Below are 23,061 nucleotides of genomic sequence, written 5' to 3'. Positions count from 1 at the left end.
TCTTATAGGATCACTTTTATATAGGCGGTCTTTTGTTGACTGAAATGTCATTATTTGGTGCATGGTTATGTGTATATGTGTGTGTATACATGTTTTTGTTATATATAATATATATTTATATATAACAAATATAGATGTTATTCTGTATTTATGTATGTTTTATATGTATCATATTTGCTAATATAGAATATATGTTACATATGTATTCTATATTATAATGTATATTACATATTACATATACATTATTTTATATTTCCACTGCTCTGGTAAGAAAAAAATTTATATATATATATATAAAGTATATATTATATACATACATACATATAATATATCTATAATTTTTTTCTTACCAGAACAGTGGAAGTACAGACTAATGGTAACTCAAGTGTTTTTACTTTTATTTTACTTCCTAATACGTCTATATTCTACCAATATTCTGCCCTTTTGTCTTACTGATGAGTAAGGAAGGACTAAAAGGAAAAGGAGCTATGGGTTATCCTGTATTTCCTTTTCATTCCATGTCTGCTTGGTTTGCCATAACAAAATGCCATACACTGGATGGCTTGGCAGAAATTGCTTTCCTCACAGTTCTGGGGGCTGGAAGTCTGAGATCACAGTGCCAGCATGTTTGACATTTGGGTGAGGGCTCTTTTCTTGCTTGTGCATGGCTATCTTCTTGCTGTGTTCTCACATGGCAGAGAAAGAAAGATTCCTTTCTCTTTCTTTTTCTTAGAAGGCCACAATTGTATTAAATTAGGACCCCACCCTTATGACCTCATTTAGCCATAATTACCTCCTGAAGACCCTATCTCCAGATACGATCACATTGGGGGTTAAGGATTCAACGTATGAATTTGGAGGACACACGATTCAGTCCATGGCATTGTTTCCATTTCCAGCATAAGTGATGAGATAATTCCAAGAAGTAACATAAGTGAGAAAAGATATGATAGGGTTCTTTGGTCATCTATTTTTTTTTTCTTAGAATGCCATTGCCTTCTTTCTACATTAAAAAAATGCTGATTTAAATAGAGTGGCCTTTTGGAGCTGTCAGCACCTCCCCCTCAACCTACTTATACAGACTTAAATAAAACACATTTATCTTGTACATTTTATCTGTCTCTTTGAACGTGTGTGTGCTGTGGGCCGACTGGAATCCTGTGCTCATGGGCATTGCTATATGCAAATGGTTGGCAAGGAACAACATGCCTGCTGTGTCTGTCTTTTCTGTTAACATACACGCTCCATCGTCTCATCAGACTTTACTTACAAGACACAAGTTCAAAAAAAAAATTATTAAAAGTTTCAAGAAAAGGATGGCAGAGCGTTAAACCACGAATTGGGCTCTTCTGGGCCCTCTTGAAGGCAGTCCGCCTCCTAAATTAAACGAAACCAAATTTTAGATTCTCTTACTTCCTGCATCATCTTTTTTTTGGTACCAAGTGTGTTTGGCTCTGTGTAGCAGAAAACTAGAAATTGCTAATCATAGAGGAGTTTATTTCTCTTATGTAACAATAAGTATGAGGTGGTCAATTTAGCCTCCACAAGATCATCATGAAATCAGTGTATTTGTATCACTTTGCAACACCCTTTCTAGACTATGGCTTTTAACCTCTTGGTGGCTCCTGCCCTTCTAAGAATCAAAACTGTATGGTAGAAAGGAAGAATGAAGAAAGTAAAAACAAAAAACAAGAAAAGACAAAAGAAAAAAAACCCCAGCTATTTCATTTTTCATCTAAAATAACTTGCCATTTTATTTTTTATTTTTGGAAGTTCCAGTTAGCAACTTCAGCTTATCTCTCATTGGCCATGATTATATTACTTGGCCATACTTTGCAGCAAAGGAACCCAGGAGAGTTAATATTTTTAGCGGAGCTTTCAAATCAATATTCTCTTGTTAAGAAAAATGTGCAAAATGGATAATGGGTAGGACATAAGTATGATCTATCAAACCACCCCAAAATTTGGTAGCATACTATAACTCTTTAATGATACTTCTAGAATCTGTGTTTCTGGGATTCAGACAGGGCTCAATGGGTCTGGTTTGGCTCTGTACTATCTAGAGCCTCAGCTGAAAAGACTCAAATACCTGGGGGTGACTCCAAATACCTGCTGGAACTTTCAGGAATTCATCCTTGTGATGTGTATTGGTTAGGGTTCTCCAGGGAAACAGGCCAGTAGGATAGAGAGATACATAGAGATGGAGATTTTATCTTTGGTAAGATAAAGGTTTTATCATTATATCTATCTATATAACAAGATTTATTATAAGGAATTGGTTTGTATGATTATGGAAGCTGAGACGTTCCATGATCTGTCATGTGCAAGATGGTGACCCAGGAAAGCCAGTGGTATGGTTCAAAGAAATGAATCCGAAGGCTGGAGAACCAGGGGTGCTGAGGACAGGAGGTGGTCAATGCCCCAGCCCACACAGTCAGGCAGGGAGCAAATTCAACCTTTGTCCACCATTTTGTTCTACTCAGGCCCTCGGTTGGTTGGATGGTACCAGGCCACGTTGGGAGGGCCAGCTGCTTTGCTCAGTTCACCATTTCAAAGGCTAATTTCTTCTGGAACCACTAAGAAATGTTTATTCAGCTATCTGGGTACCCTGAGATCCAGTCAAGTTGACACATAAAATTAGCCTTTGTGGGATGGGATGACTCAAAGATGGCCCCAACTGGGACTGTCAACTAGAGAGAAAACCAGCCTGTGTGGCTCTCTGTGTGCCCTGGGCTTTTCTCAGTATGAGGACTGGGTTCTGAGAGAAACTGCTCTAAGAGACTAGGGCAGAAGCTGTTTGGCCTTTTCTGACCTAGACTTCAAGTTCATGAATGTTACCAGTTATAAGTAATTCATTAAGGTCAGATCAGATACAAGGGGAGGAGAACTCCACCTCTTGATGAGAGGTGGCAGGGTCACATTATAGAAGAGCATGTGGAGTGGGAGATATTGTCGGAGCCATCTGCCACAGTCAGCTACAGGGTTCAAGGATCAATGAGGTGGCTATAAAGGTACATTATTTTCTTTGCTTTCATGTGATTCAGATCTCTGGAGGGAAAAGCTGAGCAAGGATGGAAATGTGGGTTTTTACAGGATATTTCACCTGGTCAGAAAAATAAAATGCCCAGTGTCTAACTACTCTCTAGACTCTTTTTTTTTTTTGGTTGATTTCTTAAAAGTTTTAGAAAAAATTACATCTAGTAGTATCCACTGTTTTTGGTGTATGCGGTTCTATGGATTTTAACACTTCGGTATCAGATTCTCATTACCACTACTGAAGATAGGATATAAACAACTCCAGCACCCCCAAGTAATGCTCTTGTGATGTCCCTTTATACTTATTTCCTCTCCTACTTCTCGCCCTGGAAACCTCTTATCTCCAGGTAAAAATTGCTTTATTTAGTTGTTTTCAGAATATGCTATATATATTCTAGGGGATTCACAAGATGACAGAAAGGGGAAGAAAGAAAGTAACAGAATTTATATTACTATTTTTTAATCTCATCTATTCATATTTCAATTTTTGTTTATGTTTTAAAATGCACATATTAGCACTTGTGGTACACATATATGATTTACAAATACAGTAGTTTCCTTCTTATCCACAGTTTTGCTTTTCATGGTTTCATTTCTCTGTGGTCAACTGAAGTCTGACAATAGTAAATAAAAATGTTCAGAAATAAACAATTCATAAGTTTAAAATTGCATGCCGTTCTGAGTAGCGTGATGAAATCTCGCGCTGTCTCTTTCCACCCCTTTGTCTAGCATATCTACCGCACTTCATCTCAACACGTAGGTGTGGTACCACCTCACATCATCACAATAAGATATTTCGAGAGAGATTGCATTTATATAACTTTTATTATGCTGTATTGGTATAATTGTTCTATTAGTAGTTATTGTTAATCTCTTATTGTCCTTAATGTAAAATTAAATTTTATATAAGTATGTCTGAATAGGAAAAAAATAGTATATATGAGGTTTCAGTACTATTCATGTTTTCAGGTATCCACTGAGGGTCTTGGAACATACCCTCTATGGATAAGGTGGGACTACTATAAACAAACATTAGGAAGGTTGTTAAAAAATTGATTACTGATAAAAATAAGTAACTAAAAAATTTTTTTAGGCTACTGGTTTAGATTAGCATCAAAAGCAATTTCCTTGCGGGGCAAAAGTGGCATAGTTGTTTACACAGGGACTCTTCCTTAGACAAGAGAAAAGTGAATGAAGGACAAGGAGGCTACTGGAAAAGTATAGCTCTCTGAGTTGGGGCTTGAATTCCTCAAATGAGATTGTGAATGATTCTTCACTTGCTTGAGTTTTGATCAGTTATTGGCTCCATGGAAACGGGCCATTTCTTGGCATGGTTTTAGGAGCCAAGGATACAGGAGAGAACAAGACAGTTAACATCTTGTCTCTCCTGAAGTGTACTTTCTAGAGTAAGAAAGAAATAGTAAACAGGCATGAAGAAAATTTCAGGTAGTAGTAATTTCTATGAAGAAATTACACGAGGGCAATGAGATAGAGAGGTACAATATTAAGTTAGATATCAATGAAAGATCTCTCTGAGAAGGTCCCAGTTGAGCCGAAACTGGAATGATAACAAGGAGTCAGCCACATGCGTATCGGACAGGTTTGGGAATTTGATAGCAGATAAGCATGATGCAAGGATTTTCGTTTGTTTATTGATTGATTTTTAAAAATATATAAAGCCTAGAGTGGAGGCAAATCTTCTAGAAAGCCTCCATGCCCAGAAATCTGGGCGTCAGTTGAGGATAATAAACAGTGACACAGTGTGTCTAGACAGGGCCTGAAACTGCCACATTAGCTTTTCTATGGCCCCAGAGTATAATGAGAAAATATCCAACAATTTTTAAGACCTTTTTAAAAGGGGCTTGGAAATAACTGGTGGATCTGGAAAGGACTCAGAGTCACTACATGGATGACTTGGTGACCTGAATGGCTTGATTGGAACCTGCGTCTCAGCGAGTGCCAGAGTGGAGCCTGTGGCCCACGAATGTCAACTTCGTTCCACTGGGCACTGAGGGTAGAATGGTAAACGAGTCAGTCCCCTTACGGCCCTTTTAGTTCTCTCCTCACCCTGTGAGGGTCACCATCACCTTGTTATTTTGGGACCTACAGGAGGCATATACGGAGAGAAAATTAAAAATGCAAAAGCTATTTTTTGGAGGTCAAACCCACAAAGGACAGAAGAGGAGAGAGAACAGGAGTAGGCAGAGATTGTCTTCAGATTATGATGGCGGTCCGACGCGTGAATGGAGAGGAAGAAGGGTTAGATTGGAAGATCCTCAGACTTCAGCGAAATGTCGGGAAAGTCTAATTTAGCCCAATACTTATTCATTCATTAGAGAAATCCAGTACTGGGCAAACATTGCCAGGTTCTAGAAGGCGTACGGTGTTCAGGGAGAGCACGGCTTGGGCCTGCATGCCCCAGAATTGCAAAGGCACTGTAGTTGAGGCTGTCAGCTAACTGCACTCCTCACAGCCAGTTCTTTCTTGGAGAGCCGAGAGGTGCGTCTCCATGGCTGCTGTACCTCGTCCTTGGCAAGCATCGCCGTTGCCAGCTTCTGTGGATATTTTTATGTTGAGAATGCCACCCACTGGGCCCCTGCTCCTTCTCCAAATTAATTTAATGAGCTTCTCAGAAATGAACTGTGGAGTGATTTTGTTCCTATTGATACCCATCTCAAGGAACATCATTAATTACCAAGACAAAATTCATGCCATTAACTTTTATTAATTAATTAGGTTTCTTTCTTTCTTTTTTTTTTTTTGTATATGGTTTGGAATTCTGGAGTGTGGAGATCCTGACTATGAACTCAAATCAGCAAATGCAAACTGTGAGTGACGTGAGTGGGTTGGAAACTTCTATGATGGACACTTAGGGCCCCAAATGGTAAAGGGACACAGACACACATGCTGTGGGAACAAGGGAATAGAGACACCTGGGATCACCTGGAAGTGTTAAAGCAGCACTAGTAGGGTGTTTAAGTGCCGAGGAACAAAGCAAATGGGAAGAGGGCTACGGTTGGGGTTAGCATTAGAGTCTTACAGCTGGACTGAGCCCGTGGAAGGATGCAAACTAGCCCGGGTTGTGGGTAAGGATGAATGGCATGCCCTTTACCTCTACCTAGGAGCTATCACCCATCCTAGAGCACAGTGCCAGGTCCAGGTAAACTCGCCCTGTTGCAAATGTTTCTTACAGTTGCTGTCTACTCGAGATCCGCTGTTAGTGCCTGATAACTCTGGTTTGACTTTCTTTTTGTCTTTTCTTTTTCCTGAAGTTGATGGCCAAGTTATTTCCTATTCTTTTTTCTTTTTTTTCAAATGCCATTAATGATTCTCCGAAGCAATACATACTCGACCCACTGGTGACCAGGAGTCTCCAACCAGCTTTCTGACCTTGCTTGAGAAATATATGGATTTCTCAAATAAGTCACCAGAGTGGCACTGAAAAGAGAGAGAGAAGAGAAGAAAATAAATTGAGTCTGAATGGTGGCAAAACAAATGCCATGTTAACTCAAGCATTCAATATATAGAAGGAGTTGTCTGATTTCATGGTAATTAAACTTTAAAGAGAAGCTTGTCTAGCCCCAAGTAAACATACATAATGATCTTTCGTCCGCAGTAAGATTGGTACATGAGATTTCTCACTGAGACTTTCAGTTTAAGCTGTCAAGTCCTGAGTAGGAAAATTTGGTTTCCTTTTAATCTATTGTCTTTGATTAGAGGTGAGTGAGAGTGATGTGGGGGGAAAAAAAAAAGAACGTTAGTGTTTGCAGTATTAAAGGAGGGATCTGGGCTAGGATGCTACTCAAAGGAAAATAAATCAAACAATTTGAGGGGTTAACAATCTTACGTAGCATCCACGCCAACCTCTCATTTAGCAGATGTGGAAACAGACTCAGAGAAGCTAAGCTGCAGAAAAATGGAACAGAAAAAAAAACTGGAGTCAGAAGAACTGAGTTCAGGTACCAGCTGTGACAGTGATGATCTTTGCGACTTAGTTTTGATACCAGTACCCTTACCCTGTGACCTGACCTTCTGAGGCTTCTGGAGTAATGTGGAAAACTCAAGGCCACATATGACTTTCAGGAATTAGGCAGAATTCCTGATATTTGCTGGCATTTGCAATGTAAATATAGATGTAGATTAAATCCCCTCTGCACATTGCTACATCCTTAGCCGTTCAGACTCTCTGATCCCCGAAACAACTCACACACAGTTCTAATGAGAGCTTGGCAAATTCAGTTTTTGTTCCTGATCTGAAAGTGTTTCTCTTGATGTTCTCATTCTTGGATGTTGATATACATGGGTCAATTAACATTTGAAAGCTGCCATCTGGATTCTTGGCTTTAAAACAAGTGCTCTCCTCATACCTAGCACCAATAGATAGGCCTACGTAACAAATGTAGGGATGGTCCAAAAAAAAAAAAAAAAAAAAAAAAGCTAGATTAGATTATCTAACGAACACTATAAAAATTGAAGTTTAATGTGAAAGAACTGAAATCCGTTAGAGTGATGACAGTGTGACGGGGAGCAAAGACAGAAGGGACGCTAGGCCGGTGCTGCCCACAGACCTCTGCCTTGAAAGGTGGACAGTGACTGTCGCTCACTCCCATTACACTGCAGTCCCCAGAGTGTTAAGCCTTTTCCACATGTGTGACGTCTCACAGCTGACAAGTCTTCATCTTCCAGTTGGCAATCACATCCATCACGGCAAAGGCCGTTACAAAAATGAAATTCGGCGGTGGCTTTGTAAGTCGAAAGTGCTGTTAAAATATTAAATGGTTCACTAGCTAGTTAGTAGCACTGGACTAGAACTGGGGCTACTCGACAACTGATTTAGGTCTTTTTTTTTTTTTTTTTATAGATCTGGGGAGTAAATTGGGAATGAGGATAAGTTGTAGAGAAGACATGGAGGTAAAAGAAAGTCAGCACTGGCACCATAGCCTCCTTCTCGGAAAGACAATTAAAATTTTTAGTGTATAGTGTTATTCTAGTCGTAGTTAAGGGTTTGGAAACCACGAGTCTGTGCTCTGAAGGGAGACCACAGTGAACAAGGTGAACTGCTCCTTTGAGTGGACACATTCACCAGATCCGGGCACAGGGCTGATTCGTTTCTCCTCTTCCTCCCAAGTGAGGGTGAGGCAGATCATGAAGTAACTTAAAGACTGAGGATATTAAAGCATAAATTCTCATAAATAAAACTTGAAGATTTCCTGAGAACAGAAAGCGGGATCAACCAGCAAGAGAAAAACAAGAGCCTATGAAATTGCTCTCTTTACCAATCCTAAGTAATATTTTTCCAACTATCGTTTAGATAGCATCATGTTTTATTTTTCTGCTTCAACCTCTAATTCTTTAGAGAGGACCCTGGAAATCCATTTGCCATTCTGTGAGATGGAATCCGGGACACAATGATGTTCATTATTATTATCACTGAAGAGAAAGAAATTTGTCAGTTTCACTATGTCCTGCGGCTTGCGTAATAACTCAAGCTCCGTCTTGGTCATCTACTTTAAGGAACAATATAATGACATTGCTGGAAATTACATATATCTACTTACTCCAAAACCAACAGCTCTTGGGTCAGCTTTAATAGATCAAATTCTATTTTAAAAGTTAGGAGAACAAGGACTTATTACTTTTGAGAACTAGGGAGACTTACCTACAAAAGTGAGACTAAGAAGTTCACTGCTCAGTGAGTACCAGTTTGCTTCTGGGAACTGGCGTGTGATTTCTGAATGGTATTCCATCTTATAAAACTTTAGCACCATATTTCCAGTTACTAAACAATGGCGCAAGGCATGTCGATTGTCAGTTTACTTGTCATTTGTCAATTTACTTCATGTTTGCCTATTTGGGAAGACTGAGAGAGTACAGTTCATAGGAACACCATGACTCTTAACTTCATCTCCCGTGTTCATCCAGCCTGAATACATTCATTGAACACCTTGTATATACACAGCATCATGTTCAGTGCTGAGTGTACAAAATGAATACGACCTTGTCTTCTTACTTGAGCATGTCTAACAGATGAACAAGTGTCAATTTTCTTCTCTTCTGGAGACAGGATGCACAGAGTTTCTATAAAAGATGCTAAATTCCTAGAAGTCTTCTGTTTTTTTTCAATGCCTTTATCTGTGAGGTTTTCAAGCCAAGTATCCAGACAGAATTATCCTTGATTATGTCTGTCTGTGTGCCATCTGATTGTAGCTATTGAATCCAGAAGCCTGCCATGAATGGTTAAGCCCATCTAATGTTATATGGTGAATGCTATAAGAGATGTACATACAGAGACCAATGGAAGTACAAAAAAAAGAGTTTGGTAATAGAGGAAAAATAGTTGAGCCTGGTCTTAAAAGGTGAGTTGGATTTTTCCAGGTAAAAAGGGGGAGAAATGTATCCAGGGAGGAGTAGCCTGTGTGAAGATACAGAGGTGTGAGAGAGCATGGCATATTTGGGTATTTTGTTAGTAACTAGCGTAGGATATTGGTAGGAGCTAATACTAGGTGAGTAGCCTGGGGGCCAGTTTATGAAGGGGACGCTATTTCTATATTAGATTATCTTTGTATTAGTCATTCTGTTCATATCTTCTTGGCTGATGGGAAAATTGAGGAATTATAAACTCTCCTAATACTGTATAATTCAAGATAAACATGGGGTTCTAAGTATCAGTGTATTTGATATTCCAGATGGAACTCAATTTCTTCACTCTCTTGCCCACCCCTCCACCATACCTTCTTCCGTGCAAGTCACATACCATTCCAAGTCGTTTGCATTTCCTCATGGGTACTGTACCGCTTTTATCAGGAATCACATTTCCACTTAAAAATTTATCCTATGAACTGAAGTATCAAAGCAGAAAGAGAAAGGTAATAAATTTATCAAGTTCTTCATGCACGGCTTTTTCTAATTAAAGATGATGTTTCGAAATAAAGCTGTTAAAATGTTGATAAAAAGAAATGTCAAGATGCAGGTTGAAAGCAAGGCCGATGAAATATTTAGAGGCTCTTCAAATGGAAGTGCTATTTCCCTGCCAAATACGGTGAAGCCCTACCCCAACGCTGGCTTGTCTCAGTACTAGAAAGTTGTCGTGCTTCTGACATGGCTGAGTATTTTCAGTTAAATGTTTATTTGGCTTATGAATTTAGTCCTGAACCTTAAAAAAAAAAAAAAAAAAAAGCTATATGTTCCAGAACTCTTCAGTCTTTTTCAGGAAACTTATGCCATACCCCCAGAAATCGCATGTGGGGATCTAGCTGCTTTCTCAATGTTTTCCTCCATATACTTACTTCCTAATAGAGCATTAAGACAAAATTATCCCTGATGGTTGTGTGTGTGTGTGTGTGTGTGTGTGTGTGTGTGTGTGAGAGAGAGAGAGAGAGAGAGAGAGAGAGAGAGAGAGAGAGAGAGAGAGAGAGAGAGAGAATGAGAATGAATGAGAATCCAATTGTCTGCACACTTCTATTAGTTAAGGTGGCCCCTCTGGCTCTTTTCTTTCCACAATTCCTTAGTCCACTCTCTCATCCTGTCTGGACCTTCCTTTCATGAAACACTCTTTAGTGACCAGTCTACCAAACCTGGCTTTCAATCCTGTTATTTTTAAAGATCTTACATACTCACCTTCTCCTAGGGGAACCTCCTGCATGGCCTGGTCTTGAAGATTGAAGGCTGCAAGGGGTCCATGTTTTAAGGAGAAAATTTGAAATTTAATAGTGTAATGTTTGTAAAATAGTGTCTCTATTAAATAGTCCAATCAACCTTTTCTCTGTACACCATTCTTGCTGTTAGGACTATAGTAAAAGGCTTCACCTTTTCACATCTGCGAAACTTAAAAAAAAGGGAGGGGATAGGAAAAAAAAATCACACCTTTTTTTTTTTTTTTTTTTTTTTAAAGTTTTCTCAACAACCGCTGGTGGAGTCTGGTGCTCCTCCCTGAACTTCTCTTTGATTCCAAGTCCACTTATATGCCAGCACCCGTCATAGGGAATGGCTGTGTTGAGTGCACGATTATTTCCCCAGTGGTCTGTGAGTCTCTTGAGGGCAGATGACAGATTCTGTTTGTATTTTCTGGCATACAGTAAAGAGTAATCAAGTATTCAGTGGGTTAAATTGAAGATTAAATGTGTAGAATTACCTGGGTTCATAAGTAATTAAATGCATACTCAAAGAATATCAGCTGGTGTGTTTGTGTTAACTTTGAACTGTCTATGAGATAATTCTAGGCTCAGACTTCTACTTTTCTCTTTCCACTAGTGATTAGAATGAGGACATAACTCATTGATTACATTTTGGAGTGAAAGTAAGCTAGAAGAGAAAATCAGTACACTGTTTGAGAGTCAGAATTCACAAAGAGAGATGAATAATGATCAACCAAATGTAATAATATAAATATAAAATACTGTAATTAGGTTTTTAAAAATCAACTGCATCACAAACTAGGGGAGATATATCTTAAAGTATTTGTGGTCTTTTGAGCCACACTTCTCTTGCTTAGGCCCACCTCCACATCTGGAAGTGTACTTTCTTTCTCAATAAAGCTTTTCTACTGTAAAAAAATATGTTAAATTTCTTACCAGAGCTTTAATTGATAAACTTATTTTATACCAAAGTATGATGCGTCTTTTATTCCATTTTATATTTAATGCAATTGTGGGGTATTATTTTTAGAAATAAAAGAAAAATATGTACAAAGTATATGCATACTGTGTGCCTCACTGAAGAGATTGTGGCTGAAATATTGAGTACAGTTACCCAGATAATATTTTAAAATGATAATGCTGGAGAAGAAAATGTGTGTGGAAACTACATTTTTTATGAGGATTGAGAAGAGATTGGGACTAGACCACAGAATAAACGTCCTCACAAGGTAAACAACGGTTGGACTTTCTAGCACTTGAATGCTGGTTGTATTAAAGGATAATTCAGCTTCTGTTACGTAGCCCAAAGAATGAAAGTTATAAGGAAACAGATGCTGGGTCACTATTCATAGGAAATTTGTAGCAATTAGGTATTTCCATCGATGAAGTGACAGCTTTGGGATAGTCTTTGCCCACCTCACTGGAAGAGTTTAACCTGAGAACAGGATGGCTGTCATCACACGTAATCCCTGATATGCATAGATGATTGAATTCAGAGCTCTGAGGTGGTCTCTGATTCAAAGACAGGGTGCTTTTTCCATGTATTCTTCATTGCTTAGTTGGACAGTACTCTGTGGTTGTTGATGGACAGGAAGGACCTTTTGACCAAGTGGCAGAAATGATGGAGAGAGCTGAATAGCTTAGAATAGACCTTCTTGGATTTCCTTTACCCCTCACTTTGTATTCAGACCACATAAGGGCCAAGATCTGGGCTGTCGGACAGTAATTCATGTGAAGAAGAAGGAAATAACTCCTTGGTGGCTGTGAACTGTGAGTAAGAATGATGATGCTACTCTATGTTCCATGACTCTGTACTTGGAGAAATAACGGGACTTGATCAATGGGGATGTTTTGGGAGGGAGGAAGGGAAACCAGTGATGAAGAGGTAAGTGTGGGTCTCGTCTGGGAGAATGATGATGTTTTAGCCCCATGGTCCATGGCTCTGAGCTCGGCAGGTGAGTCTGGGACAATTGATGGCTTCTGACACACAGGCAGTTGCAGTAATTCTGAGCTATGTGCCATGGCCAAGCAGCTCTCGTTGCTGCAGACAGCTTCATTAGTGTGGAGGCATCCTTCACTGAGGAGCAGACCTCCTTCCATCAGCCAAAGACAAATGAGAAAATCATCCAAGCTCTACATGTTTTCAATATTACCCTCTCTCCTATCCAGACCAGCTTTGGTTTATGTATTCTGCTGCCTTCCCCCTGAACTATGGTGCAGAAGGCACCTGGTATCACCCAGACCTTGGATGATATGTGAAACGTGGACAAGAGGACCTCCTCAAAGGACTCAGCAGATTGCGAATCTCTGCAGTAATCAAAGAATGACAGGCTTGCTGCTTTCGGGGACAGGCAGAAGTTCATGCTGCTTTAATTTATCAAAAGCAATTCCATTCCCATTTCTGAGCATGGAGTGAATAGAACATCTTCCAAGAATCAGAATGGGCAACTAGCAGAGTTTAATTTCATGCTGGGAGAAGGTGAAATGTATGCTTATTTCAGAGGCAACATGAAATGGTATATACAGTTATGTGGCCCTAAGTCAAATTCAAAGTTGTCCATCTTCAAATTGCAGGGAAGTATAATCTCTTAATATCTCTAAGTCACCGAATATATCACTTGTTTTCTTTCAGTGGATTCAAAGAGAAGAGTAATAAGTACATGTGTTGAATGTAAACCTTGTACTTTTTGCTGATATTCTTTCTGAAGCTGCCGACTGCCTCCCAGGCGATGTTGCAGCTCCTGCCTCTCCTAGCATCCTTGCTAAATACCTTATGCAGGTGGCAATATGACCAGAAGTCCTGAGCCTCTAAGATATACACTGAGTCACCCCTTCACATCTGGACAAATAAATGCCTCACACGGAGCACAGAGCCAGACTGCCTGGGCGCCTGTCAAGGCTCAGATGACAGAACAAAGAAGTGTGGGAGAGCCAGCTTCCATAGAGAAAACTTTCCCCAGTGGGAATGGCAGCTGGGAAGATAAAGTACCCCGCTTTTTTCATTACCCCGCAATCTGCCGAGTCCTTTGAGGAGGTCCTCTTGTCCACGTTTCACATATCATCCAAGGTCTGAGTGATACCAGGTGTCTTCTGCACCATGTTCAGGGGGAAGGCAGCAGGATACATAAACCAAAGCTGGTCTGGATAGGAGAAAGAGTAATATTGAAAACATGTAGAGCCTGGGTGATTTTCTCATTTGTCTCTGGCTGATGGAAGGAAGTCAGCTCCTCAGTGAAGTCCCCTCTGAGGCGGACTATTTCGAGGTACAGTTTCTCCTTTCCAGCCTTCTGGAGAAGGTCTGTATGCCGAGGGAACATTCCTGCAGAGAGACGTGCTGGGTCCCTTTCTGGTTCACTGGGAAGAGTGGCCGGCATGGCAGGACACAGCACGCTGCTTCTCACTGTGATACATCCTTTCTTGCCTCGCCCCCCCCCCGCCGCCCCCCGTTTCCTGATCTGTACCATTCTGGTCTTAGACGTCTCTGGTCAAGTACTGGCTCTTTAGTCCATGTCTCATGTTCTGCTTTTGTAGATGACTCGGACTGAAGCAGAAAAAAAAAATCAGGAAGTTCATTTGTTCATTCACTCATTCATTCAGGGTTTATTGAGTGGATCCTGAGTGTTGGGCATTTCTAGTTTCTGAGGACATAATGATGGGTAAAACTTGATTCCTGCCTTTAAATAACTTACAGTCTAATTTAGAGAGACAGCCATGAGATCAGATAAAGCACTCCACAATTAGGAGAAAAGATCTTTATGGTGAAATCGTTGAGATAAAATGTTCTTGTCTTGAAAATTTGACTTAAAGAATGCTGCATAGGACTTAGTGCCGAGTCCCCAAACTAATGGGATCTTTAGTCAGTTTCTCGTTGTACCAGAATTAGATAAAGGCCAAAGCTGAGAGCAAGAGTTCAAGTACCCCACCTTCTAAGGAGAGCCATAGAGAACTGTCTGTTACAGGACCAGACACCTCCCTGAATGTTTTTTGAAAATTGGAGGAAGTGTGTTTTTTGTTTTTTGTTTTTTGTTTGTTTGTTTGTTTGTTTGTTTTTTAATTCCACTGCCTCCCCACACCTCTACTTGAATCTGAATGAGAAAGGGATTGGAGTGAAGGCTAAAGCCACTGAGTGGTTGGCTTTGTGGTGAGACTTGTGTTCCTAGAAGCTTTTTTCCCTATTCTTTTGGAGTGCAAAGGACCAAATGAAGCAATTTCCATAAGAATCAGGAGTCCTTAAAAAGAGAGCTGTCGAATTTGAAAATTCAGCTGGCTTCTTCTGGTGCAGATTCAAAAACACTGGGTGAGTTGTCAGGAGTGTGGGTATGGGTGTCAGTAAAGGTAAGGACTGATATCTGATTTTGCTGTGGAGGTCTGAAGGTGAGACCATTGGTATAGCACAGATCCATGGGCTTCAGAGGACTACAGTGAGGTCTGTTGAGAAGAATATGGGGCAACCTTTACCACATTCCATTAATTTTTGCCCTCAGAGCGGTCAGCCTAACAGTCCCTGGGACTCCCCAGATGCTTCAGATGCTAGAAAAGACCAGCATCTGAGGATTGACTGCCCAGGTGGCCACTAGGCCTAGCCAGGAGACACCTCGCCTAAAGAAGAGAAAGGGGGCTTGTCTAGCAGGCAGGATTTATGAGAGAACTAGTTGCTCCATTGAACAGGTGAGGAGAGCCAAAGAGAAGATAAGTGCTATTGCCAAGAAAATATTGTGCTGATGTGAAGACCGACACATCCAAGGAGGCTACGAACATCAGACAAAATGGAAATGAATCAGACTGAGGCCAGGGACTCATTGTATAAGTGACAGATAGACAGTCATTGAAGAAGACCCCATATCCCTACCTTTCCTCCCTGACCCCAACATCAGGGTCTCTATGCAGAAGAGTGAGGAGAGGTTGGGGTACGTGCAGGCCATTCCCACAATCTTTCTTCACTCTGAGAAGCCAGAGCCACTGTAGCTTGTGCTGGGGAACAGAGTGGGGAATGTTTTGAATGCTGAAAATTTAAACATGATTAGACTATATTTTAACAATCAAAAATAATCAGAAAATCATAAAATATGAAAAAAAAATTGGTAAGGGGTAGAAAAAGTATTTAACATAGGATGGAAAAATCAGTGACTGAAAGATATAAAACCATTTCCACAAGGAATTTGAAGAGCAGGCCCAGAAGTGGCGGACCCTTTCTGCTGGCGCCTAATTGGCCAGGGTCCAGGCCCATGACCTCAGTCTTGTTCCTGAGACCTGGAAAGCTCCACCTGTGTGTCCAGGAAGAATGATTTGAACATGTTAGCATCATCGCTGTCACAGGCAGCCACTTTGAAATCCAGAACATTACACAACTTAGAAGACAGGAATCTAATGGTTTTGTAGTAACAATGTTAACTGAAAACTTGTGATGTGACAGACACTATTCGGGGGTTCTCGCTGTGTTTTCTCAACCCACCAACAATGTTTTATAGCTTGGATGTCTGGGAAAGTGTGCTCTGATTGCCTAGGATTAGAAGCTAATATTTAATCCTGGCAACTCTATGATGTGGGTGCTATGACTCTCACTTTCTAGAAGAAACGAAAGAGCTAACAATTTAATGCCACAACTAGATGGTAGATTTATTGTTAATATCTGACTTTGTCCCACTTTAGTATCCCTGCTGTTTCTATTATACCCATATCGTCTGGTCATCTTGACTTCTTAAAAGCTAAGGCCTTTCTTCTTCTCTTTGTTCAGGATGAATTTCCTGAGCCTCATTTGGATGATTCTATGATGAACCCCTATTGACTTTCCACATGACATATATTCACTGCTCCAAGGATCACGCTGCCTACCATCCGAGTTTATATTGTTCCATCTGGTTATTATTATTATTCCATTTGCACAAAATTCTGATGCATATGGTTATTTTTTTGGTATAAGATTACTGTTTTAATGGTTTGATGATGTGCTGAGCTGCATTTGGTGTGTTGGTAATTTCCTTAATTTGACTCTGGTGTTCGTGAAGATTGACTATTCACCAGTTTATGCAATTTTGATTTTTGACATGTGAAATTGAAGCAGATGGTCCTGGAATTTAATAATTTAGTTATTGCTGGTCAGTTCCATATCTTTGTTCATTATTAAGGGAACTTTCGCTAGTGAGTCTTTCTCTATAATATAATTTTAGTCACTTCAAACAGTTGTTTGGTATTAATATACTGTCATTTTAGTCTCAGATTATCCTTTTCAGATTTCATGGAAGTTCAGTAAAAGCACTTAAAAATAATCTGTTTAGTTATGTTAAATAAACATTACAAAATACAATATCATATATTAGATGTTAATGGTTTCAGAACCCCAAATATGATCTTTTTAGTAAGGTCAAATACAACCCATTAAATATCTTCCAAGCATGTTCTAATCTGCCAGTTGGGTGGAGCCCATTGATATTTAACCCCTTAGAGAACTATTTATATAGCTGTCCCTCTACTTGAATAATGCATTTGGGTGATCAGTTGCTAGTTTTCTTCCTTTGACTCCTAAGTCTTTCTCTTAAGGTTAGAGGGCTGTATCTTAGGGCTTGGGTCTAGAGAGATCATTCATATTGGAGAAGCTGGGCTTGGCTTTGCTTTCTCTATCATGTTTATTTTTTTTCCTAGTGGGTGCTAACCATATCTATCAAATAACTCTCTCTCATATAGAGAAGGTTCTCATACTGAGCATTTCTGCATGTAGATCTCTGAGTGGGAGGGAAATGGGTTTCCTTCAGGGTAATTTGCCACTACACAGGTTGTTTGTCAGAATGTGCAAGTAGATCAGTCCTTGCAAAGAGTGGAGTGTTTTTATTTTTAATTCTTCTTCTTCTTCTTCTTCTTCTTCTTCTTCTTCTTCTTCTTCTTTTTTTTTTTTTTTTGTTAATTAGGGTACATTTTTTATTAAGAGCTGCTAGAAACCAACATTTTCCACCCATAAATTAACATCTGGTGACATAGTGAGAATTACAATGGTAGGAAAAAAGGGGGCTCTGCAGAGAAAACAAAGACATAAAATGTAATGTGGGAAAGCAGCCAGCTTGCTGCAACTGTAAAGAAGAAAAAGACTTCAGGGAGGTCTGATTTATAGGGAATAATTATTATTGGCTGATTTAGAAAACTGGGGCAGCGATAGGAAGCCGCTGAAGTGGCTGTTTTTGCAAACTGATTTGAAGAATTCTTCTCTTCTTTGCCATTATAAAATAATAATTCTTGGTGACCGCGTCCCCTCTCACTTAAGGATTTGCAAGGATTTGAAAAATACTACTTGAATAGAATTATGATGCCTGAGAAGCACATTTGACCAGTATTCTAAATGTAAAAGCAAAGATCAGGAGCAGGACAAGGGTTTGTGTAAAGTTGCCTGAGGAAGCAGACCAAGTGAATAGACCCGATTCTTAACTTCTCATTTCCTAAATTTAGAAATAGTTGGTTCCCACTGTTAAACTTTAAATTCTAATTAGGCAAATTTAATTTTTACAATAGCTTTCAATCTAACAGAGATCACTCATTCATTATGTCGTTATTCACTTATCAGAAATTTATCATGCACCTACTATGTTCCAGGTATAGGTTTATGTGCTAAGAATACAAGGATGAGTAAATCAGTCTCTTAAAGAATTTATATATTTACACAGATGAATTTAAATGAGCATGACGAACTGAGATATGTATTTCCCAGCTGTGAAATGCTGATTAATAAGATGCTTAGACTCAGAAACCCAGGTGTTATCTTTTTGTTATTGATAATGCATTTATTTTTCTACAATGAAGGATTGATTTGCAAGGTTACTCATATTATTTTTTAAAGTTACCGCCTTAGTAAGGTATATTTCAACAGATCCTAAAATGAGAATAATTGAAGTCAAAACATCCGATATAGTCTGTTATAGAAAAAACATTGAATTTTGGAAGTCAGGAGACCTGGGTTACATTCTTTTTCTTTTATTAAGCCATTATATTAATTAAAGCAAGAGAGTGTACTCTTTAGGATTTATATTCCTCATTTCCAAACACTGAATTGAGGACTAGCTGGAGGGTTCTCTAAGATTCTCAATAAATTAAAAAAAAAATCAAGCAAATATGTATTGAGCACCTCTTATAAGCTTAAATTGTTCAAGGAACGAGGGATGCAGATGTGAACAAAATAGGTAGTAAGGTAGGAGGAAAACTGAAGGTGAGATGTTCTGGAAGCCAAGTGAAGAAAATGCTTCCAGGAACGGGGGAATCAACTGCCAAATGTAGGTGATAGATTTAGACGAAATGAGGGTAGGATCTGACCACTGCATTTAATAAAGTTAGTTATTAATAGCCTTGACAAGAGCCATTTCAGGAAACTGATGAGAATGAAGGTATGATTGGAATAATTCTAGGTGAGAGACTAAATATATAAATAGACATTTGCCAGAAAATATATACACATAGATTTCTGACCCACAATCTGCAGCAACCAGTTCAGGAAACCAAGCCATCATCTACACTAACTAGGCCAGGAAGTCAGCCTACTATCTACAAGTCACAGGTGTAGAAAGTCAGATCACACTATCTCTAGCAGACAATCCAAGAAACTAAACACCTGCGAACAGTTGGCCCCAATAGCTTGGTCTTGATAGCTTCCCTAATTTTTGTCCCTGCTTCCAACTTAGGACCAAACAGAAAGACAGATATAGACCCCTGACCGGTCATACAGAATGTCCTGCTTCTAATAGCCTGCCTGCAGCTTCCACATGGAATTAGCCTCTAATCGTGGCATACCTGAAGCCTTTCATTTTTTTTCTGTAAAACTTTTACCTTTCTCTGCCTGCCTTTGAGTCTCTACGGAACGTAAATGATAGTGGTTGACTCCTTTGTTATAGCAGGTTATGAATAAATAGCCTTTGCTTGTTCTCATTTGGGTGGATTTTGTTTATTTCCATGTAGAAAAAAAATATAAGAATACAGACAATTCTTTTAATGAGTTTTGCTATAAAGCTGAGCAGAAAAGTGAGTCAGTAACTGAAGTGAGATACATTTCTTTTTATATTGTACTGGCGAGGACATCGAGTGCAGTGAATAATAGAAGCAGCGACAGTAGGCATCCTTGTTGCTTCTTCATGTTAAAAAGAAATCTCCTAAAATTTTACCATTATGATCTTTCCTGTGTGTTTTGGAAAATGTCTTTTATCGGACAGGAGAAATTGCCTTCTATTCCAAATTTGAGAAGAAATTTTATTTATTTCAGTTTTTGAATAATCATGAGTGAGGGTTGGTTTTTGGCAAATGCCCTTGCTGCATCTATTAACACTATTATATGAATTTTCATCTTTAATATTTGTAAATCTACAGCATTAAGTTAGTAGATGTTCTATTTCTTAGCATCCTGGTTTAAATTCAGCTTAGACATGAGTTTTAAAAACGCAATGCTGATTTGATTTGCTAATAATGTTTAAAATTACATCATAAGTAAGATTTTTTTCTTACTCACATTTTTCCCTTTTCATATTGACCTTATCAGACTTTGGTATCAATATTTTATATACCAAGCTCAGAAAATAAGTTGAGGAATATTCTCCTTTTTTCTTTATTCTCTAGAAAAGTTCATATAGATCAAACTTATCTGTTCCTTGAATTCTGATAGAATTTACCCCTAAATGCACATTGGTCAAGTGTGTGTGCATGTGTGTGTGTGTGTGTGTGAGTGTGTGTTTGTGTATAGATACTACTTTCATATATTTAATGCAATCATTAATACATGTTTTTAATTTCTTTTGAATCAGTTTTAGACCATTTTTCTACATTTTCAAATTTGCTGGCATAATATTTTTCATAATAGTTTCTTTTAAATTTTTTTAGCCATATCATAATTATAATAATTAAATCCGTTTTTAATTCACAATGTATCTCACTTAAGCCTTTTTTCTTGATTTTTCTTTTATATATTTGTTTTTCATTTAATTAGTTGATACCCATTTTTATTGTTTCCTGTTTTCAATTTTCTTAATGTATAAGTTCTGTTCCCTTTTTCTAATATTTTAAGTTCATTAATTTTAGTGGGTTTTTTTCTAATACAAGGATGAAAAGCTATGAATCTCTCTCTAAATGCATGTAACAGTATTCTTCAGGTTCTGATAGAGAGTATTTTCATTATTATTTCATTCTAAATATGTTCTAATTTTCATTTTTGACCCTGTTATTTCTCGCGTATTATTTTATATTTAATAATTTTACTCTATTTTATGAATTTATCATTTTGACATTAACTTTTCACTTAATTAAAATAAATTTATAAAATTTAGTCTAGGTTCTGTCCGTCTTTTGGTAGTAGTTTGGTCTTGCTTTGTGGCCTAATACATAGTGATCTAAAAAAGTCTTTAAGTGTTCTTTATAAAAATGTGCATTTTATAATTGGATACATTATTCTCTCTCTCTCCATTGATTTATGTTTCCTTCAAAAATTATTGAGAGAAGTAGTTTGAAGTTTTCTCATATTAATGGTAGATTTGTAAATTTCTTATGATTCATGTACCTTTTACTTTAAGTATTTTGAAATTATACTATGAGGCTCACATAGAATTCCTTAGGATGTTTTTGACTTAAGAGTATGGTTTGTATAATAATAAAACCATACTGGCTTAATTTTGGCTAATATTTGATCGATATGTTTCTTTTCAGTCTTTCTTCGTGCTTTTATTTTTAGATGGGTCCTGGAAGTAAATAATGGGACATCTCAAATGAGGTTCACAAAAGTAAATATTCACAACAGCTCAGCAAAGCAGCCTCAGTGCAACATCTTAAACTGTTCATTCTAGTTCTGCCCCTTCCCATCACCATACAAACTCATATCTGATAATAGCAGTAGGATGAAGCCTGACCTGAAAAGGGAAAGGCATAATATTCAGTTTTGTCCTCTGGAGTCTCATCTTCAATCTCATGGGTTCCTAATGTATAGCATCTGCCAATCAACATTTGAGTAAGTGTACTTGGACCCAGATGCTCCTGATATCTTGGTACCGAGGATACTGCTCAAAATCATATGTATATCCTTCCAACACTCAGTATCCATACATCAAAGAGAAGCAGAAGAACATGGTGTTTAAGAGCTCAGGTCCTGGAGCCTGGTCCTGGGTGTGGAGGTAAGTTCTGTCGTTTCAATGAGCTGTGTGCTTCTCTGTACCTTAGTGTTCTAATCTCTCACATGTAAGAAAATAAGAATGTATCTACTTCCTAAAGTGTTTGCAGGATTAAATGAGTTAACATACATGAGTAATTTATAAAATTTTTCAGTGCATTGTAAATGCTTTTAGAATATCGACTATTTTACTCTCAAAGATTAGGCATTCACGAGGGTTATACAGATGTTATAGAAAAGTATGGGGAGAATAAAGAATAAACTAATCACAGATAAAATAAAATCACCGAAGATAAAATGAAGTTCAAAATGTCATTGTATGCCTAAAAGAAGACTTAAAAAATGCAGTTTGCTAAAGGATATCAACAAGAGCAGATTTTCCACATTCACTGACCCCTAGCTAGGTCCTAAGAAGGTCACAGCAATTTTACATTTATAATTTTTCATTCTTCTTCTTAAAGAGTTTGTCTTAAATTATGTAAATTTTAGGATTTGTAATACCTGGATCTACTAAATCAAAATGAAAAACACTATTCAGGAAGATAAAACAGAAGGGGAATTCAGTCCAAATTGGTGAGATAGATATATAAAATTATCATTGATTACTGACTTTTGCTTTTTGAGCTGAGGTTCAGAGTAACTTAACAAAATTCCCACTTATTGTTTATTTTATTTTTATTTTAATTTTTTTAGGCAAGGCAACCCTTGGTTGACCTCACAGATTGCAAGGACCTTGTCACCTTACAACTCCTTATTTTTTTATTTTTTATTTTTTACGCCTACAGTACCTGGTCTTCCTAGGTGGTCTCCCATCCAAGTACTCAGCCCGCTCGACCCGGCTTAGCTTCTGAGATCAGATGGGATCAAGCTTGTTCAGGGTGGCATGGCCATAGACAAAATTCTCATTTTTATATGCCTTTTTTAAAAGCTCTTCTAACAATTTTCTAAAGGAATCAGTTTGCCCCGTGTATGGATGTGTGAACTCTTATTTTCCCCTACCCTTTCAGTTGTCTTAATCTTAAAATATGAAGAAGAATTAATTAACTATCCTGATGGAGGAAGAAAAGTTAATAGCACTTTTAATGAGTGGAACCTTAGCAGGATTTGTAATAACCCTGAAAACATAGTGAAGTCACTTCTTCTCCACTTGACATCCTTGCCTTCTGTGAATGGCTATAAGTGCTGATTACGATGATTAAGTATCTACTGGAGGCTTGTCTCCAGCTCATCTTCTTATCCCCAAGCCAACTGCAGTCTGAAGAACATAGTGAG

General features: G+C 38.3%; 1 pseudogene; it reads right to left on the bottom strand.

The window, feature by feature from the left end:
- Nucleotides 1–22,565: 22,565 nt before the first annotated feature.
- On the bottom strand, nucleotides 22,566–22,684 carry LOC118603663 (annotated as a pseudogene).
- Nucleotides 22,685–23,061: the final 377 nt, after the last annotated feature.

This window comes from Rousettus aegyptiacus, unplaced genomic scaffold (genome assembly GCF_014176215.1).
Source record: "Rousettus aegyptiacus isolate mRouAeg1 unplaced genomic scaffold, mRouAeg1.p scaffold_m13_p_5, whole genome shotgun sequence".
NCBI lineage: Eukaryota > Metazoa > Chordata > Mammalia > Chiroptera > Pteropodidae > Rousettus > Rousettus aegyptiacus.
The sequence above is the reverse complement of the archived record's forward strand: the minus strand, read 5'-3'. Positions and strand labels throughout refer to the sequence as shown.